The following is a 27,523-nucleotide window of genomic DNA, read 5'->3' on the forward strand; positions in this document are numbered from 1 at the left end:
TGTACCACCACCACCTCCACCACCCCAATTTGATGCCGTAATGTTTCAAGCAGCAGTCACCACAGCGGTGGCAGCTGCCATGTCACAGATCAATAACTCGAGTACTAATGGCTCGGGATCTGGCACACACCTATCCAACCATGGCGAGAGTCATGGACCACCGCGAGAATGTACCTATAAGGACTTCACTAATGCCAAGCCCCAGATATTTTATGGAACTGGTGGTGTGATGGCCCTGAGACAGTGGATTGAAAGGACGGAGGCAGTCTTTGAAATCTGCTCTTGTCCCGAGCACAACAAAGTCAAATTTGCAACTTTCACCTTTATTGATAAAGCTTTGACCTGGTGGAATGGCCACGTTAAAGTACTTACCCTAATCGTGGCAAACTCCATAAGCTGGGAGAGCCTGAAGGCCATGATGATGAGAGAATACTGCCCACGGGGGGAGATTCAAAAGCTTGAACACGAGCTATGGACTCTCGGAATGGTTGGTACCGACATCGCTACTTATACCAACAGATTCTGCGAGCTGGCAATCCTTTGTCCAGATATGATTGCTCCCGAGAGCAAGAAAATAGAAAGGTACATCTGGGGACTGACGCCCCAAATGCGATCAAGCGTGTTAGCTTCTAAACCTGACACCTTTGAAAGTGCTAAGGAACTGGCACAATCTCTGATTGACTACGGAGGTCATCAAAACTCAACCACTTATGCGCCAGCACCACAGAAAGGAAACAACAACAACAACAACAACTACAACAACAACAATGGCAGAAAGAGAGTGTGGAATAAAGGGAAGGGTGGGTCTTCCCAAGAATCCGCAAAGAAACAACTGGTTTCAGTAAATGCTGCCACTGTACCTGCTACGGCTCCTACAAATACCTACCCAACAAAGCCTTATATAGGTAACCTCCCAAAGTGCACCAAATGCAATTACCACCACCATGGACCTTGTCGAGAAATGTAGTGCGCCAACTGCAACAGGAAAGGACACACAACCCGTTTCTGCAAGGAACCCGCAAAGCCGATCACTCAAGTTCCCGGTGCGGGTGTAGGGCAGGCTTGCTATGGTTGTGGCGAGGTGGGCCACTACAAGAGGAACTGTCCTAAGGCAGCAGGCACCGGAGGTGTGGGACGAGTTTTGGCAATAGGCCACGACGAAGCTGTAGCTGACCCAACTATAGTTGCTGGTACGTTCCTTCTCGATAATTCATATGCATGCATATTATTCGATAGTGGAGCGGAGAGAAGCTTCGTGAGTCAAAACTTTATTCATTTACTTAAACCTAAACCTAGCAAGTTAGAAAAATCATTCGCTGTAGAGATGGCCAATGGAAAAACCGAAAACACTAATTGCATATACATGGGTTGTACGTTAACATTAGACGGCCATTCTTTCCCAATCAATCTCATGCCGGTTCAAATTAAAAGTTTCGACGTCATAGTCGGCATGGATTGGTTGAGTCTTCTTCGCGCCGACATCATGTGCTTTGAGAAAGCAGTCCGTCTTAACCTCCCTAACAACGAAACATTAGTTATCTACGGCGACAAATCTAGTACAAACCTTCGCATCATTTCGTGCATCCAAGCTCGAAAGTGCTTGCGGAAGGATTGTTGAGCATTCCTAGCGCACATCGTTGATACAAGTCAAGAACTGAAGGACATCAAGAACATCTCGGTAGTACGCGACTTTCCCGATATCTTTCCAGAAGAACTACCAGGATTACCACCGCAACGCCAAGTCGAGTTCAGAATCGACTTAATTCCAGGAGCTACCCCAGTAGCGAAGTCGCCTTATCGTCTTGCGCCAGCAGAGATGCAGGAACTTTCCAGCCAACTTAATGAACTCCTTCAAAAAGGATTTATAAGACCAAGTTTCTCACCTTGGGGAGCACCGGTCTTGTTTGTAAAGAAGAAAGACGGATCGTTCCGTATGTGCATCGACTACAGAGAACTGAACAAACTTACTGTCAAGAACCGCTATCCTCTACCCCGTATCGACGACCTATTCGATCAACTTCAAGGGGCGAACTACTTCTCCAAAATAGATCTACAATCCGGATATCACCAATTACGAGTTCTAGAGGGGGACATTCCAAAGACAGCTTTCCGAACCCGTTATGGGCACTACGAATTCGTAGTGATGCCGTTCGGATTAACCAATGCACCAACAGTATTTATGGACCTAATGAATAGGGTATGCCGCCCTTACTTGGATCAGTTCGTCATCGTCTTTATCGATGATATACTTATCTACTCTCGAAGTGAGAAAGAGCATAGTCAGCACCTACGAAGAGTCCTAGAAACACTGCGAACGGAGAAACTCTATGCGAAGTTCTCTAAATGCGAATTTTGGATCCGAAGAGTCGAATTTTTAGGCCACGTTGTTAGCGAGAAAGGTATACACGTGGACCCCTCCAAAATTAAGGCCATCGAGAACTGGTCGGCACCAAAGACACCTACATAAATTCGTCAATTTCTAGGTCTAGCTGGCTACTATCGCAGATTCATAAAGAACTTTTCGAGCATTGCGAAACCCCTTACTAAATTAACCCAGAAAGGTGTGGCCTTTGACTGGGAAGCGAAACAAGAGAAGGCATTCCAGACACTAAAACAGGCCTTGTGCAACGCACCGATACTATCCCTCCACGAAGGGATAGAAGACTTCGTAGTGTATTGCGATGCGTCAAATCAAGGACTTGGTTGTGTTCTTATGCAGAGAGGGAAGGTTATCGCTTATGCCTCCCGACAGCTTAAGACACATGAAGTGAACTATACGACACACGATCTCGAGTTAGGAGCAGTGGTATTTGCTCTGAAGATCTGGAGGCACTACTTATACGGAACAAAGAGTACTATCTTCACCGATCACAAGAGCCTTCAACACATTTTCGATCAAAAGGAACTCAACATGCGACAACGACGATGGGTTGAGTTACTAAATGACTACGAATGCGAAATTCGTTATCATCCTGGCAAGGCCAACGTAGTAGCTGACGCCCTCAGTCGAAAGGAATACACTGGTCGGAGGGTCAAATCCCTGACCATGACTATCCATTCCCACTTATCCACACAAATTAAGGAGGCGCAGATGGAAGCTTTGCAACCTGAAAATGTGGCAGGTGAATCCCTGCGAGGAATGGAGAAGAATCTAGAAGTCAAGGGTGGCGGAGCCTACTATCTCATGGACCGAATCTGGACCCCGAAACATGGCGGTTTCAGAAATGTAGTCATGACCGAGGCTCACAACTCAAGATATTCTGTTCACCCGGGTTCAGATAAAATGTATCTGGATCTTAAGAAACTGTACTGGTGGCCTAACATGAAAGCAGAAATTGCTACCTTCGTGAGTAAATGTCTTACTTGCGCTAAGGTTAAGGTCGAGTATCAGAAACCGTCAGGATTACTACAACAACCAGAGATACCAGAATGGAAATGGGAGCGGATTACTATGGACTTCATAACCAAGTTACCCAAGACGACAAGTGGACTCGATACCATATGGGTCATTGTCGACAGATTGACCAAATCCGCGCATTTCCTACCCATCAAGGAGACTGACAAAATGGAGAAGCTTACAAGAACTTACTTAAGGGAAGTAGTGCGACTGCATGGTGTTCCGATATCCATTATCTCCGATCGAGATAGTAGATTCACTTCAAGATTCTGGCAGTCACTACAAAGTTCCCTGGGAACTAGGCTAGACATGAGTACAGCCTACCACCCACAAACAGACGGACAAAGTGAGAGAACAATACAAACTTTAGAAGATATGCTGAGAGCCTGCGTGATTGACTTTGGAAAGGCATGGGATATTCATTTACCCCTTGTCGAATTTTCATACAACAATAGTTATCATACAAGCATAAAGGCTGCTCCGTTTGAAGCCCTCTATGGTCGAAAGTGCAGATCCCCTCTGTGATGGACTGAAGTTGGCGATACCCAGTTAGCTAGAGGAAGAGTTCCTGAAAGCACTCTCACCGGTCCGGAAATCATACGAGAAACGACAGAGAAGATCGTTCAGATTCGTGAACGATTGAAAGCCTCTAGAGACCGACAGAAAAGCTACGCTGACCAAAGGAGGAAACCTTTGGAATTCCAGGTAGGAGACCACGTCTTATTAAAGGTCTCACCGTGGAAGGGTTTAATACGCTTTGGAAAGCGTGGGAAACTAAATCCAAGATACATAGGGCCTTTCGAGATTCTTGCCAGAATCGGCCCTGTGGCTTACAAGCTTAACCTACCGCGCGAACTTAGTAACATCCATCCAACCTTCCACGTCTCAAACTTGAAAAAGTGTCTGTCCGACGAGGCTCTTGTTATTCCACTCGACGAGATCGAGATCAACGAGAGCCTCAACTTTGTGGAAGAACCAGTAGAAATCATGGACCGAGAGGTCAAACAAACAAAACAAAGTCGCATACCCATCGTGAAGGTTCGCTGGAACGCCAAGCGAGGACCTGAATTCACATGGGAACGCGAAGATCAGATGAAACAAAAGTACCCTCATCTCTTACATGTTCACTAGTATCTTTACTACTTTAAATTTCGGGACGAAATTCTCTCTAACGGGGGGATGATGTGACAACCCGATATTTCAACTCTTTGTAATGACCAAAATGGGTCAAGTATTGTAACCACTTTTGAGTAATAAAATTTACTTTCATAATAAAACGTACAAATAGTTCTATTTAATTTCCTTCTATGTTTAAATGTCTTTGAACCATGATCGTACGTGAAAAGAACGCCAAAATCCGACTTCATATAGCGAAGTTATGATTTTTCCAAGTTCGGCTTAGCAACAGACAGCTAAAAACTCGAATCGGAGATCGAGCGACTTTTGGCCGGAATGACCTAAACGAGAATCGAAGGTCTCGACAATGGTATTCCAGCGGTAAAAAGTCTGGCAAAAACCGACATCAGATAAAGAAGTTATGAATTTTCAAAGAAATTCCTTCAACACGATGAGTTTATAATAAATAATAAAAAAAATAATTTCGGAATTTGCCGACGGAGTCTAAACGAAAGTTGTAGAGCGTAGTCTCACCTACGCGTGGATATAAAGACCATCGAAAACGGAGTTCGTATGAAGAAGATATGAATTTTTGAAGATTATTAAATAAATTATATATTTATTTAATTCAAAAATCGGACATTATCCGAAGGGGAGTCAGCGTCCTCATCCGAGGTACGCGCTGCGTACCCCTGTACGCCCAGCGTACCCGAAGGACTTGGCCTCTGATCGCCCACGTCGCCCTATCCGAGGAAGCCGACCCATCCGACCCGTCCGAAGCGCCGACCCGTCCGACCCGCTGTCCCGTCCGACCCGCTGTCCCGTCCGACCCGTCTCCCCAGCAACCCGTCCCATCCGAAGCCGAGGCAGTCGAGGCTTCGGTCATGCATGACGTACGCGTACGCGCTGCGTACGAGCGTACGCCCCGCGTACCGAGGTAGTCCAGCCTTACTATAAATAGGATGCGAGGGCTTCCGAGAAAAGGGCTCATTTCTCTCCTCTCTCTCACAATCTTGCCTCGTTTTCCGTGCCCGTTCAAACCCGAAGCTCTGGTCTTTTTGGCTCAAGTCCCGAGGGTCGATTTTACTCCCGAGATTCCCGAGAATCCCGAGGAAAATCCGTTTCCCGAGACGAAACTCTGCCCGGTTTTCCACCTCGCTATCTCCAAAACTTTCAAGTGAGTTTCATACCCCTTAATCAACCTTTTTAAATATTCTAAATGCTTTTATATGCTTTCAAGGGGGGATTACAAGTAAAACACACGAGTATTATCGTGTGTTACATAAAGAAACTCTTTTATATACTGTTATATATCCAAATCACATGCGATTTATAAACCTTTAAGGAACTTTTATATATATATATATATATAATATATGTTAAAATAGCATTTTATCTTTTGAAATATAAATTTGTTGTAATGCATGTATAAACTAAACTTTTCTTAGATTATTCTTGTCTATCTTAGACTCTACACCAAAAATCTATGCTTTCATAAACAAGTGATTCTTTTTCTAGGTATTTCTAAATAAACAAGACACACTTTTAGAAAACTATAATAGGTATAGTTTTACGAACAAATTTATAACTCTTATGTACTAGAAACATGAATTTCAAGAAGTTTACTTTCGTATACAAGAACAAACGTAACATTTTAACAAGTAGATCTGTTTTTATACCACGGTTTTATGAGACACTAACTTCATGTACATTCGAGTACACATTTCAAGTCCTGTATTATATACCAGAATCCCTTGGAGGAGGAGCATGGTGTTTGCGTATAGATCTATACGGGCTTGACAACCCGCGCCCTGACTGTTAGCTGCAGTCCACCGTTTGGGGTGACAAACGTCATAACATTCCAACGCCTGAAGAACGTTGTGTATAGGCATTCCGAGTCAATAGTATGGTTATAAAACTCACATGGGGTATTAAAAATGCATTGATTTACAAGGTTTTCAAACTCATTGGTTATTTTACACTTACATACATTTTGGAAACAAACATTGGTCTTGAGTGAAGGCTACTTTTATACTAGTAGAAAATATAGGATTTTCTAAACACAAACAAACAAAGATAAAACATTTCATTTCATTCAAACATCGTCACTTAAATACTTATGAAATTCACCAGCTTAAATGCTGATCTACTCTTTCAAAATTACTTGTATGTCCCAGGAAATCAGTAATTTCAGGTATTCATTACGCTTTTGATGAAGGGATGCTGCGGCGCCAGTTTAATCTCGTATTTTGACATCATATTGTAATTGAGTTTTGAACATGTAACTTTTGACAAATGTAAACTTTCAATTATATATATGATGGTTGTATTGCTTTCTTTACTATGTATTCATTTGTTACGTTACCACATGAAGTCATCCGCCCCCGAACGTTTCCGCCGTTCAGGTTTGGGGGTGTGACACCTGTTCGATCAACTACAAGGCTCAAGTTATTTTTCAAAGATCGACCTAAGGTCAGGATATCATCAGCTGAAGGTGAAAGAGGAGAATATAGGGAAGACTGCATTCAGAACGCAATATGTACACTACGAGTTTTTGGTTATGTCGTTTGGACTAACCAATGCTCCAGCAGCATTCATGGATTTAATGAATAGGGTTTGTAATCCGTTCCTAGATAAATCTATGATGGTGTTCATAGATGACATTCTGATTTACACAAAAAGCCAAGAGGAGCATGGCAGACACTTGCGAGAAGTGTTAGAAGTATTGAAGAAGGAGAAGCTGTATGCTAAGTTCTCCAAATGTGATTTTTGGATTCAAGAAGTCCAATTTTTGGGTCACGTGGTCAACCAAGAAGGGATAATGGTTTATCCAGCGAAGATCGAAGCTGTGATGAAGTGGGAACAACCGAAAAGTCCCACGGAGATCCGAAGCTTTTTGGGAATAGCCGGATATTACCGAAGGTTTATCCAAGGCTTTTCTTCGATCGCTACTCCATTAACAACTTTTACCCACAAAGGAGCTGCTTACACTTGGAGTGATAAGCATAGAGAAGCGTTCAAGTTGTTAAAGAAGAAGCTATGTGAGGCACCGATTCTTTCTCTACCCGATGGAGTTGAAGACTTTGTTGTTTATAGGATGCGTCTGGTGTTGGGTTGGGTTGTGTTTTGAAACAAAGAGAAATGGTGATAGCATATGCGTCTCGACAGCTGAAAGAGCACGAGAAGAACTACCCCACTCATGATTTGGAGTTGGCAACAGTGGTTTTTGCTCTAAAGATATGGAGGCATTACCTCTATGGCTCGAAGTGCAAACTTCACTGATCATAAGAGTCTTCAATATCTCTTTAATCAGAAAGAATTGAATATGAGGCAACGAAACTGGCTATAGTTACTTAAGGACTACGACTATGAGGTACTTTACCACCCTAGTAAAGCAAATGTTGTCGCTGATGATATCAGTCGGAAAGTCAATCTTCAAAGAAAAAGGCCAAGAGCATTGAGAATAGAAGTTGTCTCGACAATTGTGGAGAGTATAAAGAAAGCTTAAGAAGAAGCTTCTGAGAAGAATGACCGAAAGGAGGAACGTTTGGGCAAAATGTTGGTGTTTGGCACAAATGGTCATGGACTGAAGGTATTCCAAGATCGTATTTGGGTACCTAAGTTAGGAGGAATAAGAGATCTTCTGATGGAAGAAGCTCACAAAACCATGTACTCGGTTCATCCTGGCAGCACTAAAATGTATAGGGACCTGAAACCCTATTACTGGTGGCCGACGATGAAGCTTGATATTGCAAAGTACGTTGCGGAGTCTGTGACATGTGCGCGGGTCAAGGCATAACATCAGAAACCATACGGGAGTTTAGAACCTTTACCTGTGCCTATGGATAAATGGGATGACATTGCTATGGATTTTGTCACTAAACTGCCTAGAACAAAGAATGGTCATGACATGATTTGGGTAGTCGTTGATCGCTTCACTAAGAGTACGCATTTCATAGCAACCAATGAGAAATGGTCTATGGATAAGCTTGCGAATTCTTATGTGAAGGAAATTGTGAGCCTTCACGGTGTTCCGTTAACGATTGTGTTAGATCGTGACAGTCATTTCACCTCGCGGTTTTGGAGAAGTCTACAAGAGGAATTGGGTACCAAGTTGTGTTTGAGTACAGCTTACCATCCATAGAATGATGATCAGAGCGAACGAACGATACAAATGCTTGAAGATATGCTGAGAGCATGTACCCTGGAATTCCAAGGCAACTGGAATGAACATTTGCCTTTTATAGAATTCTCCTACAATAATAGTTTCCACTCGAGCATTAAGATGGCACCTTATCAAGCTATGTACGGACAAAAGTGTCATATGCCGTGTTGTTGGCTTGAGGCTGGGGAAAAGCAATTTATGGGGTCTGAGATGGTCCATCAGACTGCTGAAAAGCTGAAAATAATTAGGGAGAGAATGTTAGCAGCTTAGGATCGTCAAAAGAGCCATGCTGAACAAGCGAAGACCGATGACTTTTGAAGTTGGAGATTCGGATTTGCTTAAAGTATCGCCGTGGAAGGGACTTATAAGATTTAGAAAAAAGGGGAAAGTTAAGTCCAAGGTTTATTGGACCGTTTAAAGTTCTGCAGAGGATTGGGAACCAAGCTTAGAAACTCGAATTACCCGAAGAACTGAATGGTATTCATAACACTTTTCATGTGTGTTATTTGAGGAAGTTGACGGGAGAAGTTGTTGACATAATTCCAATTTCTGAGTTAAGAATTGATGAAAACAAGAGATTAATTGGAGAACCATAGGTAGTCGTTGACCAAAAGACTAAGAAGTTGCGTCGCAAGACGGTCGAATTAGTGCTTGTCCAATGGAAACATACGAATGGGCCAAATCTCACTTGGGAAACGGAGAGTGACATAATGAGTCACTATCCACATTTGTTCGTTGATGTGTGATTACGGTGACAGAATCATTCTAAGGTGGAGAGAATTGTAACGACCGTGTTTCTGGGCTTGTCATTAATAGCGATGTAATAGTCTAGGTTAACCATTGTAACCCATCTTGAAATAATAAAGATGTATTATTTGAGTATTATGTGTTTTGTGCATAATTGTGTGACTTAAATGAATTAAGGATAAAAATAAGCGTCAAAATGAAATGTTAGATAAACCTGATACCGATATATGAAGACATAGTGGTCGTGACGAGGTTTCCGAATATATAAAGAATGTCGAATTCTGAGTTATAACGAAGAAGTTATGACCTGTCGAAGTTTCACGACAGAACCGACACGACACCGAATGATGAATTTAAGATAGAGTGATATCTAGCCTTAGTAATCTAAACAAAAGTCATAGAGTTCCTTAAGCTGAGAGCGTGCATAAAAAGAACGCCCAAATCTGACTTCGTATGAGGAAGTTATGATTTTTTGAAGTTTCAGCTTCGCAGTAGACAACACGAAGTTCGAATATGAGATCGAACGATATTTAGCCAAAACTTTCTAAATGAGAATTGACGATCTCATGAATAGTAGTGCAACGACGGAAAGACATACGAAAACAGACGTCAGACGAAGGAGTTATGATTTTCTAACGGAGTTTTCCTGTTTCGGCCTACTAAACATAATATAATAAATATATAATAGAAATAAATTCAAAATTAGCCGACAGAGTCTAAACGAAAGTTGTAGATCTTGTTTTTACCTACGTGTAGATATAAAGAATGTGGAAAACGGAGATTGTATGAGAAAGTTATGAACTTCAGAAGTTTCGGGCATGAACCCCAAGGCCGTGTCACAGCTCACGAGGTGAGCATATGTAGCTCACGAGGTGAGCATATGTGGCTCACGAGGTGAACAGATGATGGACGTCTTCCAGGGCAAGTGGACATGACAAACACAATGACGTATCGAGCTCACGAGGTGAGCCTAGCTCACGACGTGAGCATTACAAACTCACGAGGTGAATACCCTCTCTAAGCCCTATTTTAACCCCACGAAGCCCCGGTATCATCCCAAGACCCAAAGCGAGTCCCGAAGCCCAAAGATCCGAGAAGAAAACAGTTTCCGAGCCGAAGTTCTGCCTACGAGAAGCACGGTGTGTGAAGATATTCCAGATCTACCGAAGAATACTACTTTTAGAGTCGTAGTGCTGTCGCATCGTCTTCTGATCAAGTGAGTGTATATTCCTTTTCTTCTAACACATAGATATAAAGTGTCTCCGAGTGAATATGTGCTATGTGTATATAGATATATATTATCTGTTACTTGGAATGAATCTGTATATTTGGAACGAGTATTAAATGAATATCTTATCAGTTTTTAAGTTGCATATGTATGCATATGTATATTGTTATCTACAAAATATTGGGTAGTACTTGGGTAGATAGTTGATGTGTGATAAACTGATGAGAGGCCTCGATATTGTTGTTTTTGACCTAGTCATCTAGCAGAGTATGGATGACGACCACAAACTCTTTCTAGATAGTCATGTGGAATGCTAGCAGGTTCATAACCTGTAGGTGTTGTGAACGATTTGTTCACCGGTGTACTCTATCCCCCTCATGGTTGCCTTTAGGATATCTATTTCTGAGGAAACCCCTTGCAGTAATGTCCGTCCTGATGAAAATCCTAGATTAGGTCCTTTGTAATAGATGTTGTTTTAGGGACGTAAAGTGAGGATAACGGGAATGAGTAATCGGGTTATTGTTGGTTGATGAAATTAAATATAACTATTTATTGTGTGTTGAAAACCCTATATACTCATCAGGCTCCCAAGCCTAACCCACTCAGTTTCTTTGTATTATAGGTGGTGGCGCGAGAGCATAAGTTGGATGACTTATCAAGATCTTTTGATATTAGACCAGTTGTTATATGTAACTGTTGTATGGTCTATCTTTTGTTGTTTATGCTTTTGGTTTGTTTATCGGAACATGACATCCGAAATATTGTCATATAATGAAAATGCATATCTTGATGAAATGCTTTGATAAAATTTATTTTATCATATTTTTTTGGGAACAAATTCTGCTACTCTTTTAAATCAAAAGGATTTACTCTGAAATTATTTTAAAAGCATAAATGAAACCGGTCTTTTCTGGCAGAGATTTTGGAGATGTCATAGTCGGCTTTGGTGCTTTCGACCCATGGGTACAATAAGGCAAAACTCACTTTAATCGAAGGACCCAAAAACATTGCGATGCACTCCCTTTCTTCACGGATTTCTCCTAAGAGCCCTCTAACACGAAAACATGGAAGAATCATAATCAACGGCCCAAAACCTTCAAGTTTGACCCAAAGTAAAACTGGTCATAAAGTCAATGGTGAACAAAGGTCAGCTGGCAACAACCCTCACAACGTGACCCTCTATGGCTCACGTCATGAGCCACTACAGGACAACGTACTCGGGTCTCATAATCCACATGATGTGATAGGCTTAACCTCACGTCATAAGATCAGTCTGAATGCCATTTTGATCCATAAACTTCTTAATCCATTAATCAATTAACTCTTCTTTTCCAAGAGGATTCCTAACACCCCAAGGATCATAAAAATCGATGCTTTAAGCTCTTGTATGTTCAGTAAAAAAAACTTGAGCTCAAACTAGGGAATTCATGAAGAAAAAGGAGATCAAATCTCAAGCATTAACTCAAACACTATCCAAATTTCATATCCATAACATATAATCACCACGGGACCTTAAGGACCCATAAAGTTGCTAACCTTATGGAGTCCCAACACTCTAACTTTTGTACCCATGGATAAACATGCATAGAACCTTTGATCTAGCAACAAGGAAGCAAAAATCTTGAATCTTGGTTACTCACAATGGTCTAAAGGTGTTGCTAGAGGTTGCAAATGGAACTCCCATTTTGAATATATGCTTTATTGGTGATCTCTTCTTCTTCAAACCACCAAAACTCCACCAAAAGCTCAAGAATAACAAGGAGAGGCTAGGGTTAGGGGTTTTCTATGCTTAGGGAGGAATGAGGCTATTTTGGAACACTAAAATGAAGTTTATGGGGTTTAAAGATGAAGGAAACCCTAAATGATCATGGGCTTAGGCTACAACGCATATCACTTAGTGAGCTCTTATTACTCTCGTCGTGAGCTCAACATGTTCATTTAATCAGTCCTCACGTCCTTACCCCTCTATGTCCACGTTGTAAGCCCTGATTTTACCCAAAAACCATGTCTTTGACTCCTTGAAGCCCTAAATTGATCTGATCTGAAAACCAGATCTTACCTTTTATAACAATCGGACGGAGTGTTTAGAGGTGAATTGTAGTTTATCACCTTGTAACCAAATGGAATAAGACCCTTTATGTCTTCATCTTCATATATCTTCCTTCTTCTCCTTTGTCTCTGAGATGGGTCATGAGGTGATGTAGGAGCAATAAATTTCAATTTTTAAACCTTCTTCATAAGCTTTCCCACTTCTCCTCTAGGTTCTTGTTACAAAGAGCTTTTAGACTTAGAAGTAGCATGAAATATTTATGCCCACTCATTATACCATACTTTGTAAGTTTATGTAAGGACCTAATTTTTTTTAACATAAAAAAAAAGTGAAGACATTCGTTGCCCTTTCAAAGATATAATTAAAGTTTTCAAAAATCGTTCAACCACATTTATAAAACTATATTTTCAAAAAAAATGTGGAAGTAGAAAATATCCCATGTTTTAAACATAACATAATTATTTCATAAATCTTTAAGAGAATGTCACTTGCAGTCACACTGGTCTCTTTCCTTATCAGTATTTGAAGATCTTGAAAAATGTTAAATAACAATAGGTAAGCATAATGCTTAGTGAGCATACAATTCTATGTGCTAGGAATGTTTATGTTTATGTTATGTCTTACGTGAAGTGTTATGCAATGTATAAGTAAGTTGATGTATAATTTCAATAGTTTAACGGACTACTCTTCACTTTTTGAATAATCTGTACAAATCTATTAGGAATCACATCAAGCCCTTGATATTAAAGAAATATAGGATCTAGAATTTTGGCATGTGGAATCCTAATGAATTTATTATGATTGTTAGAAGACAATGCATGAAATTTGTGGCAGCACAGACTATTGTAAGAAGATTGACCATTTTACCCTTCAAGGAGTTGGAATTAGGAAAAGTGATTCAAAGTTTTTAGAAACTAGACAAACTAAGATTTCCAGAATACTAAGTCTCATGATTTTCAGGTATTCTACTTGCCTTGTACGAATTTTAGAATTTGAAGGGCATAATTGGAAGTATTGATCATAACAACTTTTATGTTAGTTTTTGTGCTCTATTAAGGACTTAACAATTAAGCTTTTCATTTAACACTTTTAGCATAATTAATGGTTACTTATTAGGCTATTGTGATGTATAATTCAATTTAACACAAAGGTCTTAATGATTGGTTTAATAAGAGTATAACGTTAGTGATTTTACATAAATATCACTTTTACACATGCTAGGCCTAAGTTCAAAAAAGCTTAACCCATTAAGCTCCTTTAGACACAAATTGGCTGGAAAAAGTTTTTTAAATCGTTCCACTACCTGATGGTGGTCAAATGGTAGTTTTTAGTGCTTAATGGTGCTTAAACCACCCAAAATACAAACTATGTTGTTATAAAGGGATATATGTCAAAATTTGAACTAGTTTTCTAATCAATAAAAAAAATGACGAAACACATCACCGTGAGGAACCAACCACTACCACCTTTGCACAGTGGCTAGTTATGGTCAGTTGGGTGGCCATGGACGGAGGTCATGGCAGGGAATAAATAAAATGAGCCTGAAGAAGAAAAAGATGCTAGTTTGACGAATTTCAACACCTCACTTGGACTAAGATTAGTACTCCCAAACTTATCCCTCTTCCTATCACCTAAAATGAGCCTCCGCAACCTATCCTCTCAATCACATCCTCCTTCTTGATCGGCTTCCTTCTTCTCGCTCTTCCTTTGGTCATAATAACACTCACACGTACACAATTAACTAAGCAACTAAGTTTTGGTTTCTGATCCAAAAAATGCATAAAATAGATGGAATAGGATGCAAAAATGAGCCCAATACTTATTCACATTCATAAGAGGCTTCAAATTTGGATTTACATTTTAAACCCCAACATTGCCAAAATGGGGCTTTTAACCCCAAAAACAATTATCTTAACAAAATGATACTTTTAAAAGTTGACAATTTGAGCATGTTTTCTAGAAATGATTTCAAATCCCTTAATGATACATTTCTTAATTAATTATTGTTATTTAGTTATTTTTTAATCACTTCAATTTATCGAATGTCATTTATTTGTTTTATTCACCAATATAATTCTTCAGAATATTTCTCCTTAATTATATGATTATTCTTATTAATTTATAAAACTATTTCTTGAATTACTGATGAGAAATAAGGCATTACAGCTTAGAAGCATAAGTTTTTCTTGGAAAGAAATTAGGATCACCTTAACTTATGATATGGATGGTTAGGACTCGATTGACATTGGTCTTGGAGCATCTAACTTACATAATCTTATCAACTTCAATCCTTCTTCTGCAAACATCACCATATCTTTCTTGATTTTCTCTCTCAGTTTCCTAAGCAAGTTTCTCCCTACTTTACATGAGTTGAAGGATGCTGTTATGAATTGCTTGTTGTTGCTGATGGATATGAGGAGTGACTATATCTTGAAGGAAGTCTTCATTTTGTTTCAAGGAAATGTATATCATTATCCTGATATTTTTCTCTTTGATAAACTGAGAAGCTTCTTCAGTGGATCACCCAATATTAGCAACAACAGTGGAAATGTCATCTCTATCCAGTAATCCACCGTCATTTCTTTTAGGACTTTTGGAGGAGAGAGGCACTAAAGAATTAATAACAGACCTCTTCTTGAGAATAGAATTGATAGGAACATCATTATCAGAACTTGATGAGTCCTCAGTAGAGGATTTATTCACAACAGGTATGGAATTTAGAGGAACAACAACTGCATGCTCATTTAGAAAATGTAACTCATATATAGTTAGTTCCTCATCATCACTGGCCTCATCATTATCATCATAATAGTGATCCCCCTCAACACCGGGCTCCCCTCGGCATGTGGTTCCTCATGTGGTTTTGATCTTTCCCCTTGTTGACATCATCAAACCATTGTATCGTTAAAGGAAGAGGAGTTAAGATGACAGTACCAACGGTTGGAATAACCTCATTGTGAGAAAATGCATCTCATGAAATTTGATGAGTCCTGGTTGGAATTGGAAGATTTTTAATGGTTGAGGGCCCTCGAGTTGAAGGCCTTATATTTGGAGGATTGGATACAACATTATTTGTAGATTTAGAGCATCTACTGAGGTTATGACAGTGGATGAGAGTGTTGTGATGATGTTCATGATCTGGGATAATAAAGTGTCATCAGGGGATGATCAAGTGCACTGATGCTTGCTATGGGATGATTAGAAAACCTTAGTTTCAATTTATAATAAATTTTCTTCATAATTTCATTGAAGTACAAAAGGAAAGGTATTTCTGGTGACATACCTTAGTCAATGGTGATAATAAACAAGGTCAATGAAACCATGTGCATGTTTTGTATCATATTGCATGTGTCCTAATAGGAAGATCATTGACACTAGTTTAATTCTTGAACAATTTTCACCATCAATTCATTTTGGTACCAAATAAGGAAGGTTGATAGGTAGCATACCTCATTTATGGTGATAATAAAAGAGGTCAAGGATACAAAGCGTAGTTTTGTGTCTCACGTATCCTATGGTTTAATAGGAAAATCATTGACGCCAAGCTAAAAACTAGTACACATTGTTCTCCGTCAGTTTCAATGGTATAGTGCATCAGTGATTATGGTTGCTCATGTTAGTGAGCGAACCACTGATATAGTTGCAATCTATAACTTTTTGTTCACCATCAATTTATATAAGGTACCATCAGTGGATAGTATTAGGGGATGATCCACTGATGTGCAACTTTTAATATAATTGATATTAAGTTAAAGCTTTTATAGTATAAAGTTTTAATTGAAGTAACATACTTAATGATTTGTATTTTCATTTGTACAGAGATATTTTTTTCTTGAGAAATGACCTTAACTTTTAAGATTACCTTTTGAGAGAATCTCGAGATATGGGCTGCTGCTCATTGGAGTCTATAAAAGAGAACTTAATTTCAAGAAATAACATCATTTTGGCAAGCACGCTTGTAAAAAGATCTTTTGTAAGCACACCAGTCTCAATTAAAAAATAGAGTATGAAGTCGGTATCGAGTTAAAGTAATAAGCAAAGGACCAGGCCTCATGGCTCTTATTTTGCAACATGAGTCTTAGTGAAGTTTCATGGGAGACATAGGGTAAGGTATGAGACCCGGGTTAAGGAAGACAAAATCTCACTTAAAGAAACTTTCCCAATGAGGAAGGTTCGACATTATCCTACACCAATAGAGGTGTATTTAGCTCAAGGAGACTTGGTAGATGTTTGGTAGAAGGAAGGTTGGTTGGTTGGTTGGAAGGTATATTTTGATGTTGAATGTCTTGTATGTAGTTTACTTTGAAAATGATGAGTATTACCACAAATACCCAAAGGAGAGGCTGAGGATTCATAAGGAGTGGAGGGCTAAAGAGCCAACCTATTGGATGTATCTGAAAATATACTAGAGTAAGACAAAATATGTAATAGTTATTTAGTTATGGAATAAAAGTTTTATTTTTTATTTCATTTTATATTTTATGATATGCAAACAATTTTAAAAGGAAGTCAAGAGACATAATAAAATGAAAGAATACAAAAATTTGAAGGATAAAACAAGACACAAGGGTTAAAAACATACCCATACACAACCATAACAAAAGACCGAAGGAAGCACACAAGATGAAGTTTTGACACCTTTTCTCAAATGTTTTAACTTGAACCCGAAGAAGTAAAGTTAGTTTGAAAATAAGCACACAACACACAAAGTATTTTAAATTACTTAGTAACAATGAAGACTTAATAAAAGAAAACAAAACAAGTGTGACATCCTCTAATTTTTAGAACCAATTAAAACTTTTATGTATGCTTATATTATCATTGATGCAAAATTTCCCAACATTTGAAAACTTTTGAGTATAATTGATTATCTCTATTTAATAAAACCCTAAGGATGTAATAATTGATACTGAAACATAAGTGAAATCATAAAGAGCTAATAGTCCTGAATTGTATTATAGGTTGTCTCTTAATCACTCAACATCCTAATCAAGTTCTAGTAGCCTATGTCTTGATATATGTAATGCATGTAAACTAAGTGGGTCAGGTTGGGAAACCTTGTGAGATGCATTGGGATCTCAATCCTACAAGATTTTTATGATAATATTCCTTAATTATTAGACTAGCAAAATCAACTGTTACCATATAATATCTATATAGGCTTACATTCCCACATATCCAATCCTATCAATGCTCACAGATTATCAGGGAGAAATCATCTCTCCTGATGAATAGTTAAAAGCTAGACTACTCATCTAGGGGCTTCCTTGGCCGATGCAGTCATAAAGACATGTGGCTCATCAGAGTATTTGATGAATATGGTATCCTATTTCATCTATGTATGTGATTAATGAGCTCATGGCACCAACGTATTCACACGATTGTTTAGAATGATCAAGTGTTGTTACCTATTGCTTGGAGGTAACCAAACATACCATTATAGTTGTCTAATCAAGATCTATCATTTCTTCTTATCCAAGGGGAATACTAAAACATACTCCCATACAGACCTATCGTACAACAAAACTTGAGAGTGTCACAGAACATATCTTTACTCTCCATTCCTAGCATATGCACATTCTCCTAATGAAACTACTCAATATCAAAATTAATTGAACTAGGTATCTTACATAGGTCCAAGTTCGTCCATAGACTAGGTTACAACACTTGTAACCAACTTCTAATACTAACCTTATTCTTGGGTGGCACTAACTTATCTTTAGTGTATGTATATATTCCCTACAGAGTATTTGGTATTATTGTTTACTTATCTTCTTAACAATGCTACTTCTAATATTATTATATAGAGTTATCCATTTATCCTAACATAAAATACAACCATATTTTTTTTGCACATAGCATGATATATATATATATATATATATATATATATATACACACACACACACACACACACAAACACACATACATACATACACATATATCTGAACATATAATCCATGCAGTATGCATATAATCCACATACGACTACCAAAAATTATTTAATACTTGTATTAAATCATGTTCATGAAAGGTACTATGCACTCACTTAATAAAATGAGTGATTGATGATTTCCGCAGCGCTTCGCTGCGCACTTCAAAGAGGCCTAGACATATAAAGAAGTAAGCCTTTGTTTAGTTTCATATTACTGGGGACTATAATAATTATGGTCTAGATTACTCAATAATCCCAATTTCTACATCAAGATCTATCAAGTAATGAATAAATAGATAGGCTCATATCAGAGGTAAGGACTTTTTGGTATCCATAGTATACTGTTTAGAAATCCCACTTTAAATACCTTAGTAAATCCAGCCTAGACAACACTCCCGTAAGCAGATGAATCAATATAATGACTTGGAATCACCGATAAATCTTAATTGTAGTTTCATAATAATGACTTATAACTATAATTAAAAGTTACACTTAAATAAAATAAGTTTAGCTTAACTTATAGAGTAATATAGTAAAAACCGGTAATTACACGGACATAACTTTGATTCAGGAGCTTCTAATCACCAACTATCTAATATCTCAAGGATTTTCGGAGGAGTTGGAGACCTAAAACTTGAGAAATCTTGGGCTAAACGAAAAATAAATCGAGAGATAATAGTTGGCCTCATCCGATGTTCGTTATCGACTGTCTTTATATTCTTGGGTATCTATTAATAGATATTCGATTCACGTTTAGATTGTTTCGGCTAATAATCAATCAATCTAACAGCCAATATCAGTGTTGCATATTGTTGCCCTGAAATTTACAAAAATCTTAACTTCATCTTATGATGTCAGATTTGAGCATTCTTTATATGAACGCTGGCAATTTTATGACTACTACGACTTTTGTTTAGATTACTTTGGCTAATGAGAAACCTATCTTTGATTCATTATTTATGATACGCTGAGTGATCGTGGACGGAGGTCATGGCATGGAATGAACAAAATGAACCTAAAGAAGAAAAAGATGAGAGTTTAATGAATTTCAACACCTTACTTGGACTAAGATCAGCACTCCCAAACTTATCTCTCTTCCTCTCACCTATGATCAGCCTCCACAACCTATCCTCTCAATCACAGCCTCCTTCTCAATCAGCTTCCTTCTTCCCGCTCTACCTTTGGTCATAATAACACTCACACGTACACATATAACTAAGCAACTAGGGTTTGATTTTTGATCTAAAAAATGCATAAAAAGATGGAAGATGCTGCAAAAATGAGCCCAGGACTTATTAATGTTCACAAGAGGCTTTAATTTTGGATTTTACACTTTCAACCCTAACTTTCCTGCTTTTAACCGCAAAACAATTTTCTTGACAAATGATAGTTTTAAAAGTTGAAAATTGGAGCCTATTTTCTAGAAATGATTTCAAATCCCTTAATTGTCATTAAGTGTGATTTATATGTACGGGATTCATATCGCAACTCCTACATTTTATGTCAAGATTGTTTGTCCTAAATAATCTTCTATCAAGATTTCCATTTTGTCTCTTATCAATAAATTATTAAAATGGCTTGATAATACGTAGTCTGTAATGTGCATAGCTAACGATAATCCTCATCGAAGATATATATATATATATATATATATATATATATATATATATATACATATATATATATATATATATATATTATCTATTAAATCTTAAATGTTTGGCCCAAAGTCGCAGGCATTACAACAAGTTACATGGAAATCATTCCCATTTTTACAATAAGGAATTTTATCCTTTGTCCATCAAGGGCCTTTGTGAAAAGATCAGCAAATGGATTGCTAGTAGGAACGTATATAAGTTCAGTCTTTCTGTTTTGAGCAATGTCCTTAATGAAGTTGTGTCTGATCTCAATATGCTTTGTCTGGGAGTGTTGAACATGGTTTTGGGTAATAAAGATGGAATTTGTATTCTCAAAGCAAATTGGAGTTATTGTGACCTTTATATCATAATCCAACAACTGATTTTGAATCCAAAGAACTTGAGCACAACATATCCAACAAAAACATGTTTTGCTTTAGAAGTTAAGCATGACATTGATGTTTGCTTTTTGCAAGACCAACTGATAAGCCTTCCTCCAAGAATTTGATAGCCACCAGATGTAGTTTTCATGTCTAGAGTACAACCTACATAATATGAGTCAATTCATCCTACAATGTCAAAACAATAGTTATTGGGGTTACAAAAACCTAAGTTAGAAGTTTCTTTTAGATATCTAAAAATTGTTTTGATTGCTTCAATATGAGACTGCTTGGGCCAAGACAAACTACTTAGGAACATTTTTTTTTTACTTTTCCTATTAGGTGGCCCTGGTTAGTATGAAAATTGAATTTTTATGTCTACGTAGTTTGTAGTCCAAGCTACTTAGGAATAACTTTTGCTATCACGTAGCCATTTTCAATTCAGACTCGACTTTTATGTCTAAGCAGTTGGCATGCTAAGCTACTTAGGAATAATTTTTTCTTTTGGCTATTAGGTATCCCTAATCAGTATGAGACTTATCTTTTATGTCTATGTAGTTAGTAGGCCAAGCTATTTAGAAATAATTTTTTCCTTTGGCTATCAGGTAGCCATGATCAGTATGAGACTCGACTTTTATATCTAAGTAGTTGCCATGCCAAACTCTTTAGGAATAAGGTGGTCTATCGGGTAGTCCTTCTTGGTATGAGACCCAACATTTATGTCTAAGCAGTTGGCAGATCAAACTACTTAGAAATAATTTTTGCTTTTGGCTATCTGGTAGCCCGGGTCAACATGAGATTTGAAACATATTACATAGTAATTGACGGACCATGTTACTTGAATTAATTGTTGTAATGGCTATGAGATAAACCTGACTGGTTTTAAACATACATGATCTCATAATGAAATATTCTTATTACTACCTATGAATTACAATCATGTGAACACTCTATGATGTTGTATATATCGTTGATTTGTTTCCCTGAAACTGTGGATGTACCAACCTGCTAACTTTTGCTTTTTATTGGCATCCTACCCCACTACCTCTTTCATTTTTTATTAGTGTGTTGTAATCACACTCCATGCCTCTTGATATGTCTTTCCTTGTTCCCCATGGAATGATTATTTTTGGTGTCGTGTCGATATTTTTCCCTACTTTTCATGGTATCCTGATTGTTACTGTTGCACTAGACTCTTCTTACAAGTTGTTCACAAAATTTGCATGCTTACATTTGGTTTGTGTTTACGATTATCTTTCTTACCACTCAATCCATTATCCTTTGTTTTTCCTGAGTTTGTTACATTGATTTGATATTGTGCTTATATGATTATCTCCTTGGATTTTGCCACTAGAAAAGTGTCAATCATTTTGATGTTCCTTCCTACAACCTGTTGTATGAGCTTTGTTTGGAATCTGATTCCTACCATGCTCCTTTCTTCGTTATTGTTTAAAAAAAACATATTTTTGCTTCTTGTCTCAAGTTTTATTTTCCACGTGAGTCGTCCAATTTTGATCGCGGCTTCTTGTAAGATACTATAGAATAACAAGCAAGTAAATAGCAATGATTAATCAAAAACCAATTTGATTGATAACTCTCATAAAGAGAGAATACACAGAGTTGTGTTTTACAATGAACCTTAGAAAAACTTATATACTAGGATACCCTATCTAATATATGGAAATACCTACAAACCACGGATTTAAACAAAGATATACAAAGGTAAGATCTTAATAACAAGGATTGCAGATCTAAAACTTAAGGACTAAGAAAACTTCATGTCGACGCTTAAAAGATCACAATAGTGCATGAGACGATGCCTACTGATCAGTATGAAGTAGGTTTGATACATCAGATTATAAGGTTTTACCTTATACTCTCCCACAATCTAATGATGTAAAAACCTTTAAGAGACTACTACCCAAAATTGTGATATAAGACTTTGTCATCTTCAGATATAATTTCAGGCTTGATCTATTAGTAGTCATCAACCAAAAGTTCTTCTCTTCTTTTGCTCGGTTCAAAAGAAAATAGCCGTAAAAAACAATATGCAATATCTTGAGACATACAGACTATTCTCAGATGAAACCAATGGTTAGTTGGAGCATTTGGAATATCACTAGACCTCATAAAACACATCACATCATTTCCTTCTTTATAGAACATTCCACGTACTAGAGATCATATGATAATCTTTTTCTCAAGGATAACTCCTGGATGTAGGAAATTGTTGATAACCATTGAACCATAAGGTAGGAGGAATGATGCATCCTTAGATCTTCTATGTCGTTGTCTGATGAAACACTAAAGGGAGGTCTAGATGTAGATGTTAAGGTTGAAGCATGAGTAGGAATAATGTTAACATTCTGAACCTTATTCATCATTAGATTCTGGGCGATCTTCAACTCTTGAGATTGGATTCCCTGATGTCCCATGATGATATTGGTAATTTCAAGCCATTTACTATATCCATACTTAACCAGATCAGGATATGGTACTGTCTCAGTGTAATCACCCTCGTCATCCTTTCTAGTAAGATGCACAATAAGAATATTTTGACTCTTTGGTTTGGTGTCCCTTACTTTTGAAAGATCTAATATGCTCCAGTGTCATATTATAATGATATTTCTAATTAACGTATGACCCTAAGGGTCACGGTAACAACTTGATACAATTGATTACTTTTTAGAAATTGATTTTAATAAATATTAATAAGCTCTTATAATAATTTGGGAAAATATTTATTTCATGGAAATAATTATTTTACAATAAAAAGTACCACATTATTTATATGGTATGAATTAATAATTCATGCACAAGCTTTTGGACAAGTTATATCCTTTTGTCTTTTACCTAATCACAAATATTATATTTTCAAAACTTTGAGTTTATAAAAAGTAAACATTTCATCTTCTTCTCTTGCATACGGCCGAAAGTATGGAGGAGTTTTAGAGGCATGAGTTCCTATTTTGTTTAACCAAAATAATTAAGTATGGGTACATGCATGGGGAAAAGGTTGTCTAAAGGTCTTAATGGTTAAGGACCTGTAGACTAAGATCACACTTTATCTTGCTAGATGCTTGCATTTTGGCTTCAATCTTTCTGTATAACGTTGTTCAAAGTCGTTTCATAATTCGGGGTCGTGGCTCAAAGATAAAGTATCATAAGGCTTTGGTTTTTGGGGAAATATAAGTTTAGAACCCGTATGAAGTGGGTAATATAGATTATGTAATCCAAGAGATCAGTTTCTGCTTTAGAGCCCACCGACATAATGATAAAAGTAATGCTTTACGCTTTTATTTGAATTAAGGATTTTAGTTTCATTTGTTTTAAGATAAAAGTAATTAGACAGGGTTGTGGAGCTCCTCAATACCTTTCTGTGGATACAAGGATCGTCAAAATCACAGTAAGGACGAAGAAGTTATGGCCTTCAGAAGTTAAGAGGCTTTTGGGATAAGCCTTGTACACTGGGTGTACAGGGTGTACGCCGAGCATACTAGCTTGGATTGATAGTTAGGGTTAACCTAGTATGCTAGGCATACTAGGAGTATGCAGGGTGTATGCACTCAGGTGCCAAACCTTAATTTGAGGGTTATGAGCCCTATTTAAGCTCCTTAACTCACCCAAACCATTTCCATTCTCAGCCTCCACCTCTTAAACATCCTCCCCTGAAACCCTAACCCTATTTAGATCTTTGTGAGCAAAAGAAGGTTCTATTTAGTGCCTTTAAAGGAAGAACAAGGTGGTGATTGTGTTTAGAAGCTTGAAGCAACCATGGATCTAAAAGTTCTCATCCCTCATTCATCTCCAGAAGTTATAAAGTTTGTACCTTTGTGCCTCCATTGATAGATCCAATTTAATTGTCAAAGTTTTGTCCTTTTTTTCCAATAAATTGGTCTATTTGAGTATAGGTTGTTCCTGGTCTTGTGAGGTGCATTTCCAGGTGTATAAGAGAGTGTTAATTGATAAAAATATGATCTTCGCCTTGTTCTTTTATTCATGCATGTGTTATAAAGTTTAGAATATTATGATCAGTTAGGGTTTTGGATTTGGAGCTTTTCTAGCCATGCACCATCATAAAATTGGAAACTTTCTGATTTAGGGCATCATTTAGAACTAGATCGGAGTGTTGGACAAGAGCTCATAAGGGATAAAGTGCTTAACATATTGATTGGGAACTGCTTGCATTCATTGGGCATACCTATGAGTATGCTGGGCATACAAGGTCTGATCCATGTGCGCTGGGCGTAAGTTGAGTACATAGGGCATACTAAACCAACCTTGGACTTTGACTTTTATTGACTCCATTGACCATTGACTTTTTTTACCAAGTTTGACTTTGGGTCAAACTTGAGGGTTTTGACTGGTGATTAAGATTTTATCTAGTTCCAGTGTTAGTGGATATGTGGGAGCAAGTAGTGTAGTAGGTAGTGTATTGGAGTGTTTCTTGGGTTTCTTCATTTTAGGCGAGTTTTTCCTCATTGTACCGTGGGTCAAAGGCAGTAATGCCAGCCCACTAGTATTGGAAATTTGTTAGTAGAGGGATTCCTTAGGTACTATATGTAGTCATGTAGGATAGACTGAGGAAGCTTGATCTAGGCTTTCTTGCATGTTCCTTGTTTGGTTGTAGCTCTAGAGTAGGATCACCTGTGTGGGTGTCTATTTCACCTGTAAATATATACGGTAATGTATTCCTTGGATTGTTGGTATTTAGTATGTTGCTACGCTCTAGTGATCTGTTAGATATGTATCCTAGTATCGAATATGTTATTATGCTGTAGTGATCTATTAGATCTGTATCTTGTTATATAGGATGCTACTTTGTTGTAGTGATCTGTAGAACTGTATGTCTACATGTACTTGATCATTATCATCAAGTGGAGTGCCTTAGGGGCTGTATGTTGTCATGTAGGATAGCCTGAGAAATCTTGATCTAGGATTTCTTGCCTGTTCCTTTTTTGGTTGTGGCTCTAGGGTTGGATCTCACTTCTGGTTACTTATGATTACGCATTTCCTGGAGGTTAACTGGTAGCGAGACTACATGTTATGAGAGGACTAGTAGGCAGTAGTGAGTTGTATTCTTGTTGTTTGCATGTATTATGTGACTACTTGATCATGATTGTTTATATATCGACATATGGTAGTAGTGGGTTGAGGCGGTTCTGCTTTGTGTTGTAGGCCAAGATACCCAATGCGGGATGGCTGTAAGCCGTTGATATGGAGCCTCTAGAAGAGGTGTTAGGTTGAGGCGGTAGGCCAACAAACCCTAGGTATTCCAGCCCGATGGCTGAGTGGACCTGATGTGTGCTTGTATGTTTATCGTATGGGGTATTTTTGGGGAAACTCACTAAACTTTATGCTTACTCAGTTGTTTCTTATTTCAGGTATTATCGGTCATCATGGGAAAGAGAAGGCGTGACTGTACACATTCATCAGCAAGTTTTTTAAGAGGATAAAAATAGACCTTTCAATCTATTACATGATCTTTATTAAAGGAACTATTTACTTTATAAATTTTTTGGAATTATGCTCGCTTCAACAAATATATATTGAACATATATATTTTCCAACCAAACAAATGGATTAAATACTTTCTTAGGCTAAGGATGAAATGGTTTATCCTTATCTAAAATGTATGGAGTCATTGAGCTCATGTTAGACAATAAGCTTAACCACTCTAGTATCTACTAATTTCATTTATGTAGAATATCCTAAATCAATGTTTAGGATGAAGTTTCTACTAATCCCACTAATTTTCATTCCATAAGACAAGTGATTACAAAGTTCTTTTTCTAAGTGGGAGCTATATGGAACTTTAAGAGCTTAAGAAGCATAAACTAAATGCATCATAGTTTGGAACTAACAAGTTTTCAATTGTAGTTGAATCTGCTCAATAGTTGATCAGAAACTAATAAAACACATAGAGATGCATTCATGTATGATTATCAAGTATTGTCATGATAAATCTTCCTCAATATAGTTTGACTATAAAGAGTAAGTGAGTTTTCAGAGGAGAAAACACACATGAATGAAAATCTTTCTCAAATTTAAGCTAACATCTCAAAGTAAGAATCTTCTTTCTTATAAGATAATTACATAGTGTGATTTGATTATAAATCAAGATGACTCTTGTGTTTTTCTACAAAGCTAGTGGGAGCGTAGTAACATTCCTAGTGTTGTATGTATTCAACATATTAATTCATGGAATAAGGATGTATATAGATAGATCATGGCAACTTAAAGGTTTAAATAAAATTGCATTAATTATCAAGGATCTTAAAGAGCTTAAGATAAAGGACTCTGAGAGAGCTATCTTTTCAAAAACCACATGACATGATTTTTGAGCAAAATCCTAGTGCAAATGTTTTTGAACTAGATAACATGGTTGAATTCCATATGCTGCTGCAATTGGAGAAATCATATATGTGTAAGATAGTGAATTTTCAAACAAATTGTTAATTTAAAAATCACATTAATGTCATTAAAACAATCACATAATTTCCAAAAATATAATTATCAAAACACATGTCCATAATGATAATAAAATCTAGGATCCTCATAACTCGGTCTCGTGTGTACAATCAAGTCGGTGCCTTCCCATGATCCTGAGAAGTACCAGAAACACATAACACATAACACGGTAAGCACGAAGCTTAGTGAGTTCCCAAAAATACCACACATATCTCATTAGCCTCTCAAAGCTATGCTTAAAATAAGATCATCTGGTCAATCTGTCTCAGTGGGACCCTCCGGTCCCATAACTCGGGTGGACCCTTCTGTCCTAACTCAGTAAGCTCAGAATAATACACAACATAAATCACAAGACATAATACAGGATATCACAATACTCAATATAAGCACATAAGAC

The sequence above is a fragment of the Lactuca serriola genome, chromosome 4, assembly GCF_051521515.1.
Source record: "Lactuca serriola cultivar US96UC23 chromosome 4, Lser_US96UC23_V15, whole genome shotgun sequence".
In the NCBI taxonomy this organism is placed as follows: domain Eukaryota; kingdom Viridiplantae; phylum Streptophyta; class Magnoliopsida; order Asterales; family Asteraceae; genus Lactuca; species Lactuca serriola.